Below are 9,578 nucleotides of genomic sequence, written 5' to 3'. Positions count from 1 at the left end.
TCAGCGAAGTCCTTCCTCGCCTGAAGATACGTACCAGAACATCCGATGGGAAGTGACACTACCACCCGACCATGTGATTCCGAAAGGGAACCACCCCACCGTGCTGGAGATAGTAGATAACCCTCAAGCAAGCAAAATGAAACAAGAACGAAAGGACTACAAGACTCCACTTACAATCATGTGACCCAACTCACAAAACACTAGTGACTCTAAGGAGAAAGTGTCATCGCATGTCTTACGGTGGATACCATGGTACAACCTCCATAGGTCCCGATCCCCATCCTGGGTTATCCTGGTAACCTCTCCCGAACCTCCGATTCCAACTAAGACTCATGCGGACCTTACCAATCCTCTCACGAAGACAAGGTGGTAAGTTTTCCATTCTAGGCCTTCTCGCTACATTATGAGTCATGTACTAGCACTCACCTATGTGCGAGGCACATTGTTTTATTTAACTTTTATTCTACCCTTCCCTAGTCATTTATTAGATTTTCACTTTCTTAACCAACTTCCAACGGGTTATCTTGTCACCACTTTGGGCACGCCCCCCACTCGAAAGCCACTCTCTCTCTTAGGAAACTACGGGTTAGTTCTATCTACAGAACTCTATGGTGACACAGACAACCATTCCCAATCTTGACCTAACTCGAATGAAAGATACATAATTACTAACCTAAGGTTGACCATTACGAACAACTCACAGTGGCTCATTTCCTTAAGGTTATACATCTAAATAACTGGCCAAGACACAGTACACAAGACATACTAACAACATGACTTAATGTACTTAGTTGCGACCACCATATAAAACAAGGTAATCTTACGTACCAACACCTATCACAAAATTAACTTGCAATACGAATATACGTTGTCAAGACACGAAGAACAATATGGTCGGTATAACACATAATTTTACACTTATTGACAAGTTTAAGAGTTCAATTACTCTTGTTAACTACTATAGGTACGCCACCTTAATAATTTCCATTTATACCATAGGTGAAGACTAAAATAGATATATTTATTTCGTTAAGGAAGTCTTACAATAAGACATATTACATTTCTTCATAGAATGATGTCTTTATTTTTATTTTTCACACTAGAGTGTTACATCATTCTTCCGGAAAATACGGACAAGTGCACTCATCAGACTCTACATGATCTAAAGGAGTATATCCTTCAGATTTGCTTTCACTCAGGGGAAAGTACCCCACAAACTCATTATCACTTAAGGGGGTATACCCCTCCGATGAGTCAGAACTTATAACTATCGGCTTTTCAGGCGAGCACTCTAGCTTAGGTTCTTTCCTTTTTCCAAAAGTAACTTCTTTAGTTGGACTCTGAGTAGGACCTTTATCAATCTCTTTGCTCTCTTCAGGAGCTAGGTTCTCTTCAGGAGCTGGGTTGTCCTCCACAGAAAGCTTGACAGGTGTCAAAGAATCTTTCTTGACTTTTAAGTAGTGAGCATAACCTGCTACGGATTTGCGAGCTGTCTATTTGACTCGCACCATCTCTGTAACGTATCAATAGTAAACTATTACTTCCCTGACTCTCCTAGAGCAACATCTAATAAATCTTAATAACTAGGTTTTGAATGCAACCATACATTTCTTCCATATAATAACAAGTGTGAAATTGAACTTAAACACTATTCCACTTCTATAGTCATAACGTAATCACACCTTCTATTATATGATTTTATTTAACAATCCCTAACGATAAATAAAACATAACCATAGCTATTTCATAAGTAAGACAATAACATAACATATAACAAAGATTGTAAATATTAATGATCGTAAGCTAAGAAATTCCTGACCTATTTGAAGTGTTGATCAATATGCAAGACCTTAACGCCCTCTCGCCGATAAATGCGCCTTGCTTGCGATCCTTTTCACCAATACTTTCCAACTCTATCAAAAAAACGAACAAACAACTCTCTTGATATTATCAAAACACTATCCTCTCTAAACAACTCTCTTGATATTATAAAAACACTATCCTCTCTAACTCTATTCTTCTTTCTACAATCCAATGTCCTTCCTTGGATGCCACAAATCACTTCTCTCTCTTTCCTCTCTACTCACACCCCTATTTATACTAAAAATTACTCATCGCTCCTCCTAAATCTGGGGCTTTAGTAATAGTTATTAACTAAGAGTCTTTTACCTCCAACTCTTCTTGCTCCTCCACGTAAGGAGTCCATCACCAGTTAACTACAGTTCTTTGCGCTCCTTGATTGTGGATATAACAACTATCGGCTGGGTGGAGAGATCGGTTCATAACTTCAAACACTGATGTGTTTGCAAACAACAACTTGTGCGTTTAATCTGCCAGTTCTTGAGTCCACTAATGTTTATGTTTTAGTCTCCACCTTACGTGCCAATCTATTCTTCTCCTAAATCGGCCAATCTGCAGTTGAATGAAATGAGTTGCAACTCGTGGAAGAGTTCGGACGTGGAGAAGTGTTTGTTTATCGCTTTGAACTGTGAGAGGTGTCATTCATTACCCGCTAACTGAAGTGTAAATGCAGGAAACCTCACATCGCTCGCTGGCTGCAATGTTTATGGTGGAAGAGGGAGACGTGGTATGTGAAGGAGGAGGGTGGTCGGTGGTAATACCGACCCCTCCCTATATTAGGGGGGTGGTCGATATTACCATCGACCATCATTGACCAAACTACGAACTTTAACCCCCGCCACCTCCTATAAAGTCGACTCTGATTTATTTATTTGCTTTAATATAATTTCGTTATTATGTTTTAATAATTAATTAATAACCTTCATTTTAATATTTAAACATTAATCTTCATAGCAAATTTACTTTTAAATATATAAATATATACTTTAATTTCAAATGCTTATAACTAATGACTTTTTTTAATTTTTCATATGGATTTATATTCGAACAATCGAATTATATATATATATATATATATATATAACTCGTTCGAAAAGCTTATTAAATATAATATATTTATAATTCCTAACTTTATACATGCATAATCCAAAAACACAATAACCCGATGGGCGATATCAACTACTGATAATACGATCACCTTATCTTAACTCCAATAACTACTTATAAGTGACTATTGCCTTCCGAGTATATTATGTCCTTACATATATTCAAACGATCGAATTGCAACCATCGAGCTAACAAGTTGATAAAATTCATATCAACTCATACCAAGATATTAATTCGTCCTTTATAAACAATATTAAGTCACTAGATCACTTGATTCTTTTTCCTCCAATTACCAAAACTACTCTTTACTCTTATAGACGTAATAAACGTAACAATTACCAATGACATACAAAAATTGGGAACCCTAGACACGCAAAGTGAGCAAGCATCGTGCGACTTTTATAAAGATCAAACAATAAAATATGAAGACCAAACCGATTGACAGAACGACTAACTGAAGGCACTCACCCGAGTGTAACTGACTAAAAATAGGGTCAACTACTATCTCCTTCACTTTCATCATAAAATATAAGGCACGCTCAGACCTGTGTAGCCAGATGGAGACGATACCCCGTACCTACCCGGTACTTGTACCTGCAACATCCTGCATCACCGACCACACATGCATATATACATATATAGAAATTTCAACATACACACCGATGAAGGAGGTTCGCGACGTTCCCTGTCTCACCGAGATGAGTGAAGGAAAATCGTCCCCATGCATCCCATACACTCGCAGATACATAACACACAGTGCATAGATGAAATAAAGGGTCAGTACATAGCAATGAACCATATAATGCCATAAAACGTAAGTACATAAATACTGCAAATAAATCATATGTCTCATAATCAGATAAAACATGGAACAATGTTATACAATTCTAAATAACCAATGATAATGTATCCACTGAAAATAATAAGAACAAAATATCAGTTCAAACGAGTAAGGGTACTACATTCTCCCCCCCAAGACTAGGCTTACTCCTGGAAGCCTAAAACAAATATGAATATAACTCTCTCATCTTCACTGCATCCTCCCAAGTTGCCGAGGTCTCATCATTTGGGTCCCATAGGACCCTTACCTGGTCGATGGTGTGACCCCTGAGGATCAAATCCTGACGCTGAAGAATGCGCATGGGTTCCATGGAAAGCTTCCTGTCCTCGACCTGCAAAGAGTTCCAATCAAGAACATGTGTCACATCATGATGATAAGGTCGAAGAACTGAAACATGAAAGACATCGTGGATGCGGGATAGACTCGGTGGTAAGGCAAGGCGGTAAGCAACAGGACCTATCCTCTCAAGAATCTCAAAAGGGCCTACAAACCGAGGCGCCAACTTAGAACCCTTCCCATAATGGATTGGACTCTTCCGTGGATGCACTCTCAGAAACACACGGTTGCCAACAGAAAATTGACGATCTATCCTATGAGCATCTGCATACTTCTTCTGCCTATCCTGTGTAGCTACCAAATGCTCTCGAATTCGCCCCACCTGTTGCTCCATCTCCTGAAGAATATCCGGACCTATAAGCACCCTATCCTCTAACCGATCCCAACTCAAAGGAGTACGGCAAGGATGACCATATAATGCTTGAAAGGGGAACATACCTATGGAGCTATGATATCCATTGTTATACGCAAACTCTACAAGGTAGATATAATCCTCCCAATGCGACTGCTGGTCCATAACATACATGCGAAGCATGTCCTCCAAAACCTGATTCACTCTCTCTGTCTGACCGTCCATCTCTGGGTGATAGGCTGAACTAAAGTTCAACTGAGTTCCCAAAGCATGCTGAGGTGAGGTCCACAAAGCTGAAGTAAAGACAGGATCTCTATCAGAGATGATCCGCCTCGGAATCCCATGCAGTTTCACTACTTCTTCCAAGAAGACTCGTGCCACCACCGTTGCTGTATAGGAAGCTCGAATAGGAACAAAATGAGCAATCTTAGTCAACCTATCAACTATGACCATGATGGCATCATGCCAACGCGAAGAGACAGACAACCCAACAATGAAATCCATGGAAATGATATCCCATTTCCAATCTGGTATCAAATTAGGTTGAAGAAGCCCTGCCGGGTGCTGATGCTCTGCCTTCACCCGCTGACATTCTAAACACTTTGACACGAAATCAGCAATGTCACGTTTCATACCTTCCCAATGATAAATTTGTCTAAGATCTGCATGCATCTTCTTGACACCTGGATGTGCCGAATAAGGTGCACGATGGGCCTCAGTCATGATCAAGACGCAAAGACCCTCTAAAGAAGGTACATAGATCTGCCCATGGTGACGAAGAAGTCCATCTGCCTCAAGATTATATCCAGAATATCTTCCCTCTAAAGGCCTTCTAGACTCTATCATGGTTCTAACATCTTGATACCAAGTATCCTGAGGGAGAACTCTGAGAATACTCTCTCTCAAGTCAACTCCAAGGGACAATACCGAAACTTCATGCCGCCTACGACTCAAAGCATCTGCCACCACGTTCTCTTTCCCCTGAATGTATCGAACATCAAAATCATACTCGCAGAGAAATTCCATCCATCTCCGTTGTCGAGCATTCAAATTTAGTTGTGTGAAAATATACTGTAGACTACGGTGATCACTATGCAGTTCAAAATGATGCCCTAACAAAAAATGACGCCATCTAACCAAAGCATGAACTACAGCTGCCAACTCCAAATCGTGAACTGGATAGTTCAACTCGTGGTTCTTGAGTTTGTGAGATTCATAAGCAACCACTCGTCCATCTTGCATAAGCACTACACCTATACCTTCCAAAGAGGCATCTGTGCATACTTATAAATCTATAGATGGATCAGGAACTGCCAAAATCGGAGCACTGACAAGGAGTTCCTTCAAGGTATGAAAATTTGACTCACATTGTTCTGACCAAACAAACTTCTTCCCTTTCCGCTGTAGAGAAGTGATCGGGTGACCTATCCGGGAAAAACCTTGAACAAATCGACGGTAGTATCCGGCCAAACCCATAAAACTCCGAACTTCAGAAACGCTAGTTGGCACTGGCCAATCAACAATGGCTTGGATCTTTGAAGGATCCACAGATACACCTTCCCCTGAAACTATATGACCAAGATAGTTTACCTCTGATTGAAAAAAATCACACTTTGCCAAATTAGCATAAAGTTGGTTTTCCCTCAAGCACTGCATTACCTGTCGTAAGTGACCTTCATGTTCTTCCATAGTTCTAGAATAAATTAATATGTCATCTATGAACACAAGGACAAAATGATCAAGGTAGGTGCGAAAAACCCCATTCATGAGGCTCATGAAAACTGAAGGCGCATTCGTCAACCCAAATGGTACTACTGTGAACTCATAGTGACCATAACGAGTGCGAAACACTGTCTTATGAATATCTGCATCCTGGATACGCAACTGGTGATATCCAGATTTCAGGTCAATCTTAGAGAATATCTTGGCTCCCTTTACCTGATCAAAAAGATCATCAATACGAGGCAAAGGATATCGTTTCCGGATGGTTACCTTATTCAGTTGTCAGTAATCAATGCATAACCGCAGAGAACCATCCTTCTTCTTAACAAAGATAACAGGCGCACCCCAAGGAGAAACACTAGGATGAATAAATCCCTTGGCTAACAATTCTTCTAGTTGTAACTTCAATTCACTCAACTCCTGAGTGGTCATCCGATATGGAGCTCTCGAAATAGGTTCTGCACCAGGAACCAAATCAATGTGAAAGTCTATGTCTCTCTTTGGAGGCATACCAGGAATATCTAATGGGAATACATCAGCATACTCTTGAAGAATAGGGTGACTATCAAGAGCGATTTCTCGACTCTTTAACTCATCCATGTCCTCAAGAGTAACTACAAAAAGCTGACACCCTCTATGCATGCACCACTTAAGTTGCATATCAGAGATCATACGTAAGGATATTGGTCTCTGAATTCCAACAATTTTCACTTCCTTGCCAAGGTCATCTAAACACTCCACTATCTTCTTGCGAAAATCTACGTGAGCATTATGAGAAGATAGCCAATCCATTCCCAACACAACTCCATAAGAACCCAAAGGAATGACTTGAAGGTCAACTAAAGTAACTATGGTTCCTAGATTCAACTCACAACTGGGAATAAAGGCATCTACAGAAACATAAACACCTGTTGCCAACTCTACTTGCCACCTATTCATCTCCTTAGCAGACGTGAGTCCACACCGCTCCACAATAGACGAAGAAATGAAAGAATCTGAAGCTCCGAAATCAAAAAGTACAGAGATAGGGATACCACGCAACATACCTGCTGCTTCTATAACTGTACCTTGATGATCAGCTTGGCGGTTATCCATCGCTACGAACACTCTATGAGATCTGCCTACATCTCCCACTGTAGGCTCTGACGCTGCCGACCGTTGACTACCTGTGTTGTGGAAACGCTGAGGACACTGCGCAGCTCTATGACCATACTTCCCACAAGAGAAGCAAGCTCCTCTATTACTTGTCGGACCACTGGATTGCTGATAATTTCCCTGGCTAGGAGCATGAGATGCACTTTGCGAGGATTCTCCTGTAGGGCCCTGTCTGCCCCTCTGCCAATTTCTATTTTTTTTAAATTGAGCATTGCCACCCTTCTGGCTCTGGAACTGTTTTGGTTTTGATGGTTGCTGCTGCTGTGGTCCACCCTTAGCAGGTGCCTGAGGAGTCCTAAATGGTGCAGCTGACTGAAACTGATTACCACGAGCTCTATTTCCACTGGAAGGAGCACTCCCTATCTGCACACCTGTTTGCCCACCAAGAGCACGGATAAGGTTTAGCTCTACCAATCGGGCCTTTGCCACAACTGTCTCCACTGAATTTGTCTCAAACACCCTAACACCTCCACTAATGCGATCATTCAAGCCCCTCAAGAAATGTTGTACAAGCATAGCCTCATCATTACCAATTCCAGCATACTGCTTGAGCTCATAAAGTCTGTGCTCATACTGGTCTACCATCATGCCATACTGTCGCAGTGCATGGAATTCATTTGCCCGAGTCTGTTTCCACTGGGGCGAGAGAAACCGTGCCCTGAATCTCTCCAGAAACAACTCCCATGTCACAGTGTTAATGCACACACCGATCATTTCCTCCTCCAGTCTCCACCAGATTGACGCGAAGTTTTCGAGACGCATAATAGCACATCTTGCCTTGGTGTTGCTACTATATGGGAACATAGCAAAACACCTATCCAGACCGATAAGCCAAGTATCTGCCTCTAGACCGGTACCCATACCATTAAAGAAAGGAGGGTTGGACCTCATCAAGTCCTTTATGTGACCCAAAGAAACTGGATCTTCATTGTTTGCAATCCCTCTCCTTCTGGGTGATCTTTCCCTCTCTCTCTCTTGTGGCATTGGCTGAACAACCTCAGGCCTAGGGCCTAACCTAGCAAGGACCTCCTGAAACATTTGTCTCAGCTCTTCCCTTTTGGGAACTTGTTCTTCTGCACGAGGTAAGTCCTGATGAACAGACTGTTTTGGCTCAGCACTAACATGAGTAGGTGGTGGTGAAGGACTAGGATGATCAGAACCACGGCCTCGTCCTCCACCTCTTCCTCTACCTCTGCCTCTATTGCGACCACCCATACAACCACCTCCCCTAGCTCTCCTAGCCATGACCGAGTACTACAAAAGAGAAAAGGTTCAGATTTATGACAAGGATAAACAAGGAAAAACACAAATGTTAAGACCTAAATAAAAATCAAGTTGAATAGGCACACTACAAACCCAGAGTACCCAGTGTTGAAACTTTGGCTCTGATACCAAATGTAATGCCCCATCAGGAACCCTAAAGGAAAACATCAAAATCTATGCAACTAAGGGTGAAATAATTTTTTTTTTAAAATTAAGTGCATGAATTTAAACCTTAGCACATCTAATAACATAGCGGAAGTCTAACACCTGAATTTCCTAAGGGTTACCAACGAATATTACTTCGTAAATTAAATATTTCAGATAAAATTTTCCACAATGAAAGAATCTAAAATACTTTAAGCAATCATATATTATATACCAAAAGAATTAAGCAATTGAAATAGCATACATTACAGTATTTCTTTGCTAATATTTCTTTGCTTCCAATTTTCGAAAATACATGTTTTCAAAAAGAAATTACATCATAAGCTAAAATGTTACAAAATAAAAGTTACATAAAGTTTCTTTTTGAAACCTCTAGTTTTCAACTGAATAATGGATAGGAACAAGAGTCGGTACATGAATCACGATCCAAGAACATCAGCAAAGTCCTTCCTCGCCTGAAGATACGTACCAGAACATCCGATGGGAAGTGACACTACCACCCGACCATGTGATTCCGAAAGGGAACCACCCCACCGTGCTGGAGATAGTAGATAACCCTCAAGCAAGCAAAATGAAACAAGAACGAAAGGACTACAAGACTCCACTTACAATCATGTGACCCAACTCACAAAACACTAGTGACTCTAAGGAGAAAGTGTCATCGCATGTCTTACGGTGGATACCATGGTACAACCTCCATAGGTCCCGGCCCCCATCCTGGGTTATCCTGGTAACCTCTCCCGAACCTCCGATTCCAACTAAGACTCATGCGGACCT

This window comes from Cryptomeria japonica, chromosome 3 (genome assembly GCF_030272615.1).
Source record: "Cryptomeria japonica chromosome 3, Sugi_1.0, whole genome shotgun sequence".
In the NCBI taxonomy this organism is placed as follows: Eukaryota; Viridiplantae; Streptophyta; class Pinopsida; order Cupressales; family Cupressaceae; genus Cryptomeria; species Cryptomeria japonica.
This window is presented reverse-complemented; position numbering follows the sequence as displayed.